General features: G+C 40.7%; 1 protein-coding gene across 3 annotated transcripts in view; it reads right to left on the minus strand.

Annotated features, from left to right (window-relative positions):
* LOC139123660 (growth hormone secretagogue receptor type 1-like) overlaps positions 1-14,365 on the minus strand; it is a 191,353-nt gene that overhangs the window by 103,367 nt on the left and 73,621 nt on the right. The window contains exon 1 of one of the 3 annotated variants that reach the window (XM_070689832.1): positions 4,918-5,504. The exons of 1 other annotated variant lie outside the window; for it this stretch is intronic. The gene's annotated coding sequence lies outside the window, so the exon portion shown is untranslated. Of the gene's footprint in view, positions 1-4,122; positions 4,355-4,917; positions 5,505-14,365 lie in introns of those variants that run through there. One more of the 3 variants, XM_070689833.1, reaches the window with a different exon arrangement.

Raw genomic sequence — 14,365 nt, forward strand, 5'->3', positions numbered from 1 at the left:
GTAGCGGGGCATACCCTTGCCGAGGCAGCGTCGTGAAGACTATAATCGTTCACTGGCAGTATTATCTGAGCTTTTCAAGAGCGCGGGTTTTCTAGGTCAAAGGTCACGAGAGGCGATATCTGCGGCGTCGAGAGCCTTCATAAATAACTCAAGTGCTAAAAAATTGCTCCGAAGGTTTTACGGGTTCTTTGGGGGCATTGCTGTGTTTAGACCCGTGACTTTCTGATGGCATATTAAAGTATTAAATCGGCATAAAAGACTGAAATGGAAACGGAAGTACATGTACAAAGTTTCTTGAGCCGGGTGAAAGAAAGACAGTCAAATTAAGCATCAAAAACACTGAGTCATCACTCCCTTTTTTTTTGCACTGCGCTGCAAGAAACGGAAACTTGATTAAATCTATATCTTTCCATCTTTCACACTTCCAGTCACAACCATCTCTCTCTCTCTCTCTCTCTCTCTCTCTCTCTCTCTCTCTCTCTCTCTCTCTCTCTCTCTCTCTCTCTCTCTCTCTCTCTCCCCAGTATGCCAATCCAGCTAATCAATGTAGGTCGTCATTTTGTTCCTCTGTGCTCTGTTTGTGTTTGGCTGACTGCCAGGTGTTCGTTGTACTTCATATTCTACCAATCTAATCGCTCAATCGTTTTTTCTCATCCCCTTCAAGGATTTCTATCATATTGAATCTTATCTGATCATTTCACACCAGCTCCCCTCTCTCTTGCATGTAAAGCAAAGTGATGCGATCATGCATATCACACTCTGCCCTTATTTAAAGAGATTAACTTTGGCGCTTCAATGAAATTGAGCCAAGATTCCCCACTACCGTTGTTGGCACAACTAGCAGAATTTCTGAACTCGCGTCGAGGAAATCTAGAATCATTTAATCTGATTTGCTATTTATTTTGATCCGAAAGGAAGTGTGTTGCACATATCAGTCACCACATGCGACATGGTTGATTAATTCTCTTTAATTTGAATATTCATAATTACTTCAGCAGATTATCATATATGTCACGGCCGTTAGCGACACAAATACATTCTCCTAGTACTGGCGAGAGACAATAATTTGTTCATTCCCCTGAGAACTTGGAAGATTGGTTTCTCTAGGCAAATCTAATGTGAGCCTAAAGTAACTTAGAAACACTTGTCAGAATTTAAATTTCTATGACCTGTAACACTTGATGTCTTTCCATCAACTTAGTTGTTTGTGAGAAACACTGTTGTTTATTCCCTGAATAATATCGGAATGGCTACAACTGAACCACTTTGCGTGTTTTTGAAGTGATATTTCCGATACGATACGATAATTCAGGAGGCTAATATTTCGCCTTTCTAACGTTTTTTGGAAAGAAGAATAAGCAAAAAAATTATTTTATACGACATGATAACGAAGTTGAATGTTATTAAAAGTTGAGGGTATCGGCCTTTTAAACAACGTCGTCCGTTTTGAACCTACTTATTGCGTTGACGTCTGTCTAAGACAAATATCGACTTGTATATGAGTGGAGCAGATAGTCACAGGGAATCGGCAAAGGTTCCGCATGATCGCTTTTTCATTCATGGATAAGTCTTCTACTTTTACAGACATTTATTGGCAGAGAATCTTGCAGCAGCTATTGTTGGTCGCTTTAAGGTGGTACGTGCCTCGGAATCTAAAGGCTTAAACTTTTGCTCAAACTTTCGGCGAGAGAAATATAACTCGGTACCTTTTGAAATCAAGAATAAAAGTCAGGGTCACCGCGCAAAATTTGGTACAAGAGAAACAAAAAGCCAATATTTACCGACTCTCGAAATTCAAAATGGCCGCTATCGTTGTGTTCAATCTATTGGGACAATGAAGTTGTCGATTTTCACAAAAATACGCCAGTGACAAGTTCAGTCACTTCATGAGCTTTAAAAATGAACCTCCACAAGTGCTAGATTGGAATAGTTTGAGAGTCTGAGTATCTGATTTCGAGGCGCATTCTACCTTAAACACAGAAGAGTCATCAATGTGTCTCGGTCAGCGCTGCGATTGGTGACTTATTGCGATGGCCTTTGTAAGACTGACACGTCTGCAGTGACAGCATGATTGTGTAAAATTAGACACATTATGCCATCGCCAATTTGGCAACTTTCAATTTGTGGAGACCCTTCCTACAGAGAAACTGTGCAGCAATCGCAAGCTTGGCAAGTAGTTGAGAAAGGACATACTATCCCAATATCAGACAGTCTCGCATGAAGCGTTTTAAGGTTGATCGCGCCTCGGGGACAAATATTCGGATTCTCAAACTTTTTACAATATTTTCATGGTCTACCACTTGTAGGGGCTCATTTTGAAGCCCATGGAGTAATAAAAGTTCTTACAGGCTTATTTTTCGTGAAAATCGACAATTTAAATTTCCCCCATAGCGTTAAAGCAGGGATGGCGGCCATTTTGAATTTCGAGTGTCGGTAAATATTGAGTAAATTGTTTCCTTAGAGCCTAATTTTGAACTGTGACCCCTAATATTTTTTCTTGATTTCGAAAGCGAATGATTTAAAGTTTCCTTAAGGTAGGGTTTGTGCAAAAGTTGTAGATTTTCAATTTCGAGGCGCGTACCACCCTTAATTTCAGCAAGCTCCACAACTTGCAGTGTATACTCGCACAGTAGCGATCTCATCACCACTGCGCTTCGTGATCTCGGCGTTTAACTATTACCATACACGACAAATGTCTGTCCTAATACAGCATGTGTTTGGATATGATATGGATATTGTATATAGTTTACGCCTGCGGTGCGTACAGGTTTAGGTGACGCGACTGTCTTACCGTCTGTTGGTTACGGAGGGAAAATTTGGAATAATGACAGCTCCGCAGATATTCCGAGCAATGAATACATATTTTGCATAAATGTTTTGTCTCCCGGGGAAGCGTGTGCCTTGACTAGCCTGTCCCCTCGGCAACTCATATATAATCCACATGCACTTACGCTAATTAAAGCTCTCCCGGGAAAACCTACAAACATTACTTTAATGATGATATTTTATTGCGACTCGCTCAGTAGATCTCACTTATTAAAAATGTGACGTCACAACATATCGTGTTTGTGTGTCTTAGACATTCTACACTTTACCATTAAACTGATTTCTATTTACTTTGCAAATATGTCCCTGTATACCAACTTCTGTGATTGTTTAAATTGTCAATGGCATAAGGCATAACTGCAAGCGCAGCATTGCTGTAATGTCTCTTGACCAAAATGTTTAATTTAATTTCCGACAGACAATATTTGTCTGTCAAAAACGAGATTTGAATTAGTTGGCGGGTTTAAATTAACTCTATGAACATTGTTGACTATCACTACTGTTTTTGTTCGCGCCGAAAAAGGACCAGTTTGTTGACAGTACAGCGCTTCTGTTCTTGTAGTGTTTGTTGGTGAAATCCAACATTGTATACGTTTTAACCACATACACGTCTAGATTCAAGTTTCAAAAGCATTGTGAAAGGCGAATGACCACGTAGCTACGTAACTAGTATTGTCGTTTGGTTGGTCTGGTACCGGGGAATACAGGCTTCCTGGTTTGTGCATGTCTCCTTCGTCAAACAACATTTGTCCAGTACGCGTTTGTTCGTCTTGAATCTTCGCGTGCGCGACTTCAAGCGCAAACGCGCCGGCCCTGACGACAATTTTCGTCTGGCGCGCAAACGCACGTGGACGCAAATACTGAACGACATCCTCTGCTTTCTATTAGGAGATAAATAATTCATCCGAGAATCCGAATATTTTTATGGCTAGTAAAACGATCATTAATACTTCTGCCGCGAAAATCGCAGAGATAATAAAAAATCAGCAGGCGTGGGCGCCGCTCGACAACACATTATTTTAGCCTGAAAGTGACGGACAAAAACGTATAGATGCTACTCTGTACGGTTGGAAAGGGGTACCACTCGTCAGTTTCCTTGACGACCGTTTCATAGACTTGACTTTGCGACTTGCGTTTTTTAAAGTGTGTTCGGCTTTACACGCTCAAGGCTATCTGCATAGCTGGGTAAAATACTGACTCACAACACGGGCGTCACGGGACTCTGGTTTGACATTCGAGTAGCGATGGAACGACCTTGACAGATCACATTATACCGGAGAAAATTAAAAGTCTTACCGCAAAACGTCTCTGTATCAAGGCAGAACAGCACCAGACGATACTCGATGGTAAAAGTCTTTGTCGTAAATTAAACAATCTCCAATTATACTTGGACTCTTGGTTATCCGCTAAACTGATACGGATGTGGAACGCCCGAGGCGAGTAATTTTTATCTCTCGCACGAGTTCTGTCAAATGTGCTCGCCGTACTGTGCAGTTATAGTCAACAGAGCGTTGCCGTCCGTGTTACTAAAGTTTCTACGGGTGGTTCAGAGTGGTTGTCAGAGTTCCCTATCGAGCGGGATTTGTCATTGCAGACCGGTTTTTTATGAGTTAATCAGGGGACTTTTTCTATATTTACAATGATTAACAGCCGCCGTGTGCGCATCTAGGCCAGAGGACCAGAGGAGCGACCTCCCGTAACATAAATCAATGCTACACGGGTTGTCAAGTTTTGTGGAGCACTAGTAGGAATGTCATGGCGCTAGCGATGATTTCCCGCCCTGCCTGTCGAATGGCGCGACAGACCCTATCGCTCACATAATTGTATTTATCGTTTTGCAATGTGACACACGACATATGCGCGACCGTAAATAACGTCGTCCACATTAAGATATGAGTGTCACGCAGTACCGCTCAAAGTTATATTGGTGGTATTACTGCTTCGCCTGCAAACTTTACCTCATTTTCCTCCCTTAAAGCTCCCCCACCCCCCCTGTCCCGTCGACAATGATCAAAATGTATCTTCCCGCGCAAACGCTGTATATCACTATGAGCCAATTCTAATACAAAATCACAACGACTTTAAACGTACCTTTCGTCCGAAGTCTCCTAAAATATCTCGCGAATTCCAGACACATCTGGTGAAGTCATCATTTAGGGGGCAGAAAAGTCCGACGAAAGAAAAATGTGTCCCCCACCCAGTTCGTCTTGTTCCAATAACCGACAGAGCGCCCTTCGAAAATAGTAACGAGTTTGTTTTATGGTTGTGAGCAGATTTGAAATTCACTGAATCACATGAAACAGACTTGCTATCAGTGATCGCTGAAGAGGCGAGCGCCAAGATGTTCGGTGGCGACAACTTCAGAACAATGCTAGAATTGTCTTCTTGCATACAACAAAAGATTTAGATTCCACCGCGAGTGCAGGGCAGAAGTCGCCAACGGGTCTGGATCCGAAGTGACAGAGCTCGGCGTCGGCGCTCACTGCTACGGCGAAGAATGTAAAAGTTTCCAGTCCTGCGCTGGTCGCACGCACCCGCTGTCGCTCCCACTATCACCGATGACGAGTAAGACAGTACGCTGCCAATATCTCACTAGCCACACTGCGTGATTTCACTGAGGTCGCTCTGTAGAAGAGACGAATCGTTCACATCACATGTCGCCCGTCGGAAGCTGAATCGATTGGCACCACGGCTGTGTGTATGTATATACACGCAACGTAATTAATATATTTTCATTTCTTCGATACCGTCGCTTTTAACAGGTATGTTGGAATGAACCATTCTGTTCAAAGGAATGCCAAGCATGATACTGGCCCCTCCCAACCGCAACCACGAGAGGGCGATACGCATTTTGGCATTACAACACAACCGAAATCGGTTCTAATTTTACTGAGCTCATATATCAGGTATGCGGTTGCCGTTCCCGATCGAGTCCATTGCAAACGTCAAATAATCTCTCGATACTTGGACCAACCGCCATCTTCCTCGTTGTCACATTTAAGAGAAAAATATCTGGAAGTACAGTTCTTGCTAATAGCTGATTAATGGCAAACACAGCATTACAAATATTAATGGGTCGTCCCTGCAGGGAATGATCTATCCTGCATGGACCTGGAGGGATTTGGATCTCCCTTGCGCGCATGACATTTTGACAAATGAACATCGTCTCACCGGGGGTGTTTGACCTTTGACACGGTGAGAGCGGTCCTTCCGTAGTATCGGTTGTCGTGTTGTAAAATTGACAACGCTTTTCTGTGATTTTCGTTAGTTAGTTAGAATATTTTCTGGCGAAGAGAGAATTTGTTCGTTTTGTGCTTCACGAGGAGATCTTTTTTCACAAAAAAACCGGTTTCAACAACAAAGCTGAAGAATAAATCGCAAAAACAACATTATAATCATGCTATGGCTGTGCTCACGTATGAGGTTATCTAACTGCCGAATGCGCACGCTCCGCGTACAAATTTGCATAACGTCTGAATTTGTCTTTGATAGTGACAATTCTTCACGCGCGCGCGCACAGCCGCGCCCACACGTGATTGGCCTATACGAACCAATTAATTTGCGCGATAGCGAATCACATACTAAAAACATGGTGAGTACAGGCAGCAATGGCTGTACACTTAGCCAACTGAAGCTGTCGCGGAAGGGTCGTGTCAGTATATATACGATTGTACTTGATAGTCAGTACAACATCGTACAAGCAGAGATGCCCGGGGGCATTGCTTGGCTGTCGGGAGAGGGCCTCTACCTTACGAGCAACAGCTGAACACGGAATAGTGTTATCAAAGGTGAAATTAGGGACCGTTCAGTTTTTACGGCTGGGGGGAGGGCGGCAAAATCCAGGGGGGGGGGTTCATCGTAATTTTGGAATCCGCAAGCTTTTTCACTGGTAGGAAAGGGGGGTCACCACATCAAAAACATAATAAACATAATACCTACAATAAAGTTAAAAAACATAATACCTACAATAAAGTTCAATTTATGCCATGGCCATGATCGACCCTCTTTACTTTGGCGGCCCACTACAATAAATTGACTTTTATGTAATGGCCCATGACCCTCTTAACGGGCAGATGCCTTTGGCGGCCCACTCCAATTAGGTTTACTTCATGCAATGGCCATGATCGACCCTCTTTACCGGCGAGCCGCCTTCGGCGGCCCACTACAAAAATTAACTTTCTATAATGGCCCATGACCCTCTCAACAGCCGCCCACCTTTGGCGGCCCACTCCAATAAAGTTTACTTTACGTAATGGCCCAGGGCTGCCTTTGGCGAACCACTCCAATAAAATTCACTTTATATAATGTCCATGGACATAAGTTGTCTATGGAAATGAAGTTAAAAATTGCCTTACAGTTGTCTTAACAGACGTTTGCATGGTTTGGGAAGTTTGTGCACTGGCATCTCTGCTACACGAAAAAAGTGCGCCGCGTACCGGAGTTCAAATCCAAACCGTGCGGGTAAATTTGACATATGGGTTTTGGTTATTTTCACTCATGGGGGGGGGGGGGGGAGGGTCGGTCATCAATTTTTTTTACAAAGGGGGTCATCTTCTTTCACGAAAAATGCAGGGGGTCTACATTTTTTTGAACACCGGCGACAAGATTTTGCCCCCCCCCCCGGCCGTAAAAACTGAACGGTCCCTTATGGTGTATCAGAGAGAGAGAGAGAGAGAGAGAGAGAGAGAGAGAGAGAGAGAGAGAGAGAGAGAGAGAGAGGAGAGAGAGAGAGAGAGAGAGAGAGAGAGAGGAGAGAGAGAGAGAGACAGACAGACAGACAGACAGACAGACAGACAGACAGACAGACAGACAGACAGACAGACAGAGAGAGAGAGAGAGAGCAACCTTCCCTGACTGAAACACGATGCAGGAAGACATCAAGAAAAATGATGATATTTAATTTCCCCAGGAAAGCGAAATACAGTAAACATTTGTTTACCTTTGACTCTTGACTTGAGTGTACTTTAACGCAAAAAAGCTGAAATTTGTTAGTACGATAGGAGCCTCAAGTCAAGCATCGAGCTCGAATTTTCTTGCAATATAAAGCGTTGCAATATTGAATGGTGATCATCACTAAATGCCAGTCACGATTTTTCTATTTTTATTTCTCAGAAATTTGCTTGGAGTCAACTTTCCCGTTCTCACGTAGCCTTTGTATTGCCTTGCCCGAAAACATGACCGTGAAAGAAATTGCGCATTACCGTGTGCCCCTCAGCTCGGGCAATGAAAAAAGGGGGCGGCGCCCTCCGCTAATGTGCCTTAAAGCGTACGTGAACTCTGAAAGGACGCTTGCAAGACTACGAGTGTCCTTGTGGTACGTTGGATGGTGTTAAAGGGTTCCGGCTTTTATAAAAAGCGAGCGAGAAGACAAAACACTGGGTAATTTGCGGGGTCGCACCTTTGGATTTTTTCCGGCTGTCACTGGTTTTTGACAAGTAGCCGTGGACGCATGCGGTGTGAACGATGCGAGCGGCACGTACGACTGTCAACTGAAGAGCGGACCCGTTAGTTGTAATTACCGCGACCTTCATACAACTCTTTACTGTGTCATCAATGAACAAAAAGAGTACGCTGCTTTTTGTAACTCAAAGCTCCGTTCGCATCGACTTTCATGCGATGTATTTTTTGATGTTATTGTTCTCTCTATAAACTGTCTTGTGCTACTAAGTGTCACAATATTCAAAATTCAACTTGTCAGTTTGTAAGTGTGTGATTTCCAATGTCATTGTTGACAACTGAATTGCAGCTAGGATAAGACTTCATCGTCAACATTGGTAACATTGATTGTCTTCAAATTGAAGCAATTACTATATTTCCCACCATGTTTAGACTGAGTAATGATTAAAACGTATATCCTTGATATATCATTACTACTACAATGGCTAAATTGTCTATTCATTAAGCAAGAAGAAATATGCTTAGGAACCAGGGTCCTGTTGATCCTTTGGACATATTTAAAAGAATGATTTTCTCCAGATTAAGACTTGAATTTGAGTATCATCGTCTTAATGAAACTTTATATTCTTTTAATATTATTTGGTCTTTTGATGACATTCTTTGTAACACTCATGATGGTCAACTTAATTTTCACATATAAGAAACTTCCCTGCTTTTGTCCATCGCTAGGTTGTGTCACCTTTTTGAATTATTAAGTGAGGGGTTTAAGATGTTTTTCTTGTTGATATTTACTTTTGTCATTCATGACGTTTTCTGTTCAATGCCGACCATCACTTTGTAGTGATTTTCTTTTATTTGTATCTTATATTTCCTTTGGTTCCTAGAAATGTAAAAATTTCCTTTTACAGTTTTAGTATGTAGGGACCTATGTGAAATAAAGATGTTTGAAAAACTACTTCTACTACTACTACTGCTACTGCTAAATATATGTTAATCACGCATTTTGTCCCCTGTTGAAAGGAAAGCATACTTTGCTATACAATGCAGAATTCGAGGCACATGAATATTCCGCACTGAAAATGAATCATTAGCATAAAATTTTAATACCGAAACAATGCTTACTTATATAATTTGCATAAATTAATACTAATCTGCCGCGTATCTTGCACTAATAGTACTTTGCCAACAGTCGACTCAACTTTTTTAGTGACATGCTCTGACCTTTGACCTCATTTGAAATATTTCTTGCATCGACGTCGGTTCAAAGCGATGGCAATGCGTTGCGTCAGTACGGTGTAGATTATTGGTAGATAGCTAGTGAAACGTTGGGGGTGCACCCCATTATGAAACTTACACAAGAAATGTAGGCAGTTACTTCGGGATAAAAACAGCTCACTGAGGGCCAACAGCGTCTTAGACATTGTCTTCCAGAGGAGTTGGTTTTGCAAACAAGGTCAGGAGAAAAATAAATGGTTTGACCCCAGATGGGCAATGACCGATCGGTAATGACGTAGAAGACAATTTCTCCAGTGTATCGATCGGTGTTAACGCACAAAATCCCCTGGACAGAAAAAAAATACTGATTTGGCGCTTAATAGTAAGTGATCACCACGATCAATATTATGGTAATGCAAGGATATACGGGCGATATTGAGATCTTCGGGATATATCATGATGTGGGTTTGTTGACAGATATATCGATTCCTTGTGGCAGTCGAAGATTACACATGGGGGAAAATGATCACGACACGGTAAGAAATGACCTCCTTGTCATTAAAACTTTTTTAAGATATGCATTCAGTTTGTTACACATCCTGAATGTCAATATGCAGCAGTGATATCGTATATTAACCGTTAAAATTATTTCTTGACTGAAATAGAACTGACAGCAATATAAGTGTACATATCCTCCAGATTTTGTTGATAAGCTTAATACTGAGTATTTCAACGTGATAAGGTGTCTAACAGAAGATTGAAGTTGATACAAAATGCATAAAAGACTGAAAAAGTGTCAACATTTTATGTTTGTAATATTGTTTCTTCAGGATGTACGATAAGTTTGAAAAAATTGAACCTTTTGTCATACTGTTGAATTAGAGATTTTTGAATTCCGATGTATCAAAATGAATAAAAAAATAAAAGAAAAACAATTGGGTAACTATTTGCACAAGCCTTCTGTAAAAACTCACTGTCTTTCATGAAAACAACTTAAAAACAATGACGTATAAAACCATTCATTTTCAGTTCATGCAGTGAATGAACTGGCCACATTCTCATCGTACAATAACACAAAATTAAAATTTTAAACGGTAAATATTCTAAATCTAAATGAAAAAAGTTGTTAATGCATGGAATTACTAAAGTTTTATTTGATGGAATATTTCAAACAACCTATATCAACCCACTGTCAATTTTGTAAAACATTTTTATAACAAGCATCTAGGTCATGTATAAAGCTTGTACTTAGTAAACAATTATTTTTAGGTAGAATTACCATTCCTAGTTTTTCATTATTTGGCAAAATGTTGCCAAGAAATTCACACTCGGCGTAATCTACCGTGGTCGCTGTTTTGGGCGCTCTTCAGTGGGTACAATACCTAAACAGATTTGGATTAACTCAAGTCAGATTAGATTCACAAATCCAAAAAGTCAACTGATGCATTTGCAAATGACAAAAAGGCAAAAACTCGACAGAAAAAATAATAATCAATTTAATAATTTGTCTTGAGGATATGGCTCTATAAACGGCTAACGACATTTCTATAACCACTACAGAATATTTATGCGTGTGTCATCGTAAAACAATACAAAACGTGTTTTTTCTGCGCGTACATCCCTTTCGCTATGTTTAGGGGGGGGGGGGCTTGAGTTAAAATGTTTGATTACATAGAGGGGGATTTTTAAAGGTATTGAGAGCGATAAAAATAAGATTTAAATTGCGACTCCTCAAGGCCCCATCTCACCAGTATTTGTGAATGCACCCTAAATGACGGGCACGTGGATGGATTGTGGCATAAATCTTTGGTGTCCGATCTTTGCTGTGTTTGTAACAATATGCATAGGAGGACGTTTACAATACGAAGGAACGTAAACAAACGATAAAACGGCCCTGAGATATATATGTACACAAGCTATTGTTTGAACTTGGATAAGTGTTGGGTCATTTCCTCGGTGATGGCCATAAAATGGCGTAAAGGAAATATTACGATAGTAACGTTGATTCATGGCGTTAATTCGTGGCCTGAACCTCTTTAGAAGTAAAACTGGCTCGTTAATCGTCAGCACCATCATGGTACAAGGTCATTGTTGTAAATCACGATTGGTATGATGGTGATGACACGAACGCAATAAGCAAAACAATTCAATCATATAAAGTTGGGGGGGCGGATTGTTTTTATGCGCCCCTATCTTGGTCACGTGATTATCCTTGGCATTTCACGGGGCTACCGAGCAGTTATTCATATCCATGTAACATTAACGCGTTGAAATGTTAGTTAACGGGGCAATTCGGCTCACACCAAGTACTGCTCATAAATTCCTGACAATTTTCAATAACATTTTATTAAACGGATACAATCATCTTTCCGTATTGCTGACATTCATCGATTTCAATAAGGGAAGCAATCGAAACTGCAAAATTCTACCGTCAGAAATTGGACCGACTTGCAGCGATTTGGAAGCTGTTGTCCAATTGGATGGCAGAATCTGAACGATATAACTAACCCCCTAAGTTGCTGTGAATAGTGACAATAGACCAATCAGATGTAACCTTTGAAACGCGCTGCAAGTCAGTCGCAAAATTTGTCATGCCAAGCGTGGCCGGTGGATTTTGACTGTTCTGACACATAATTTTTTGTAGTCAAGGCTCATTTGCATGCCATTATACAGATCTATTCACATCTTGATTAATATGTCTTTTCCAGACAGCTGTCTTGCCTGTAGAGATTATCCCTGCACATCATATACCTGGCGTTGACGTAATTTTTTTCTCCTTCACGCTCGGATCTGTCAAAACCTACCAGCAGTAGGTTTCATGAGTGTTTTTGATCTTCCATAAGCATACGTAGCCATTCACCTCTAATACCAGATATGGATATATGCAAATTTTCGGTTGGCGCAAAATTTTAAATGTATCCTTCATTTCATCATAAGGCTGTAGGCGACTGAAAACCGAACAACGTGAATTTTTTTATTAGCTCAAAGTTACTTCAGCGATTTAAATACTCCTTCAAAGATAAGAATGAATAACGATGTCATAATGTAAAGTTCAGTACGACAGAAACAAATTATGTAAATTTACAAATACTAGACATTCAAAATGGCTGCTATTCCAATATCAACTCTGTAGAGAAAAACAATGACTTTTTGCAAGAATTAAGACAATTTTCATTTCCCCCATAAACCTCAAAACGACTTAATACAAGCATAACACAACATGTATTACAGAAAAAATGTCCCTGAGGTCTATTATTGAATAAAATGCTATGTCGTGAAGTGTACTCCACGTAAATATATGTATAGTTAATCGCACGAGTAGGTGTGCTGTTACAGTTGTAATCACCACACTTATGGTCAGGAACTTGTAAACATCACGAGGCCGAAGGCCGAGTGATGTTTACAAGTTCCTGACCATAAGTGTGGTGATTACAACTGTAACAGCACACCTACGAGGTGCGATTAACGACTTATACCACGAAAAACAGGCCATTCTTCTCTAAAATTTGAAAATTACTGTCAATAAATCGTCTACTTTTGATTTGAATACCCACAATGGAATGGGGTGACCCATTGTGCGTCGAAAGGTTCACAGAGGTCATTATGCACCTGGCATGAGAGTCCGGGGAGAATGACCTATCCCAGACGAGTAGGACAAGGGCTCTGGTCAACTGCAAATCTTCATTTGAATAAGGGTTACAGAGTGGTATAATGCACCTGTGGAGAAGGAAACTGTTTTAGTCTGATTGGTTAAATAAAATGGCTTGCCTTACTCTATCTTGTAGGCTATTGGCTAGCGAGAAGGAATTCAATCTGTAGATGCATGTGATTGCCTCGTGGATGCATCAGGCTTTCAATGCCATTTTCGTGTTTTCGACTGTTCAAGATGGACCTTGTCAACTTGTCTGATCTGATGACCAAAGAGACTTCCTTGAGTTCCATGGACGGCCATGTAAAAACAGCCAAAGTGGATTTTACACGGGCAAACTGCCCTATAAGAGCAGCCGCTACTACGGAGCGCATAAAATCCACGATGTGTACTTCAACTTATAAGAAAGTACTTGGCGATGATAACACCGGACGGGATTGTACTATCGATGAGCCTTGCCAAGGGATAATCAAGTTCTCCTGCCAGAAAATATACGTCTTTACACAAAGCAAATGTGCAAGATGGCTTGGCCAGACTGCCAGCACACTGGATATTCTGGCAAGGTAATTTATTCTTTTACTAAAATATTGATACACAAAACGAATTCTGTAAAGTTATAAAATTAAATTCATTGACCAAAACAATTTGTTGTGTGTGCGGCAGTATCACAGAATTTCTTTCACCTATTCCACAAACGTTACAAAAAGGCTGTACTTATTTCCATGATATTTGCCACATACGTCTTTTGTTTGATAATTTCAGGTGAATGTGGCAACATCTCTGTACCATCAGGGATTCGATGAGCAGCTTATCAAAGAACAAACAGGTCACAGATCAGATGACGGTTTACGCGCCTCAAATGTATGTCTACTGCACAACAAAAGCATGTGTCGAATATATTACTACCACCTCCATCTAGTGTTAAATCAGAGGAATCTGTAAGTAAACCAGTTTCTCAAGTTACGACAAAACAATGTAACAAAACAGACAAGATTGGTCCAACCCAAGAAGACGCCGAATCTAAAGATGGACAGTCTTCATCAACAAATCATGTTGCTTACATTGAGCATGGTCCAAAGAAAGTCAAAATTGAATTATAAAATGTGATGCTATAACATATCAGTTGAACAAATTGTCTTCATTTTGTTATTGAATGTGTGTGAATGCTTTAGACATCTCGACTTGACCTATTGTTCTCTTGCAAATTAGTAATCAGTCATACTTTTTTTCATATTTAAATAAGTAATCACTACACTTTTATTGATATGATAATGATTT

This window comes from Ptychodera flava, assembly GCF_041260155.1.
Source record: "Ptychodera flava strain L36383 chromosome 23 unlocalized genomic scaffold, AS_Pfla_20210202 Scaffold_23__1_contigs__length_28996876_pilon, whole genome shotgun sequence".
In the NCBI taxonomy this organism is placed as follows: Eukaryota; Metazoa; Hemichordata; class Enteropneusta; family Ptychoderidae; genus Ptychodera; species Ptychodera flava.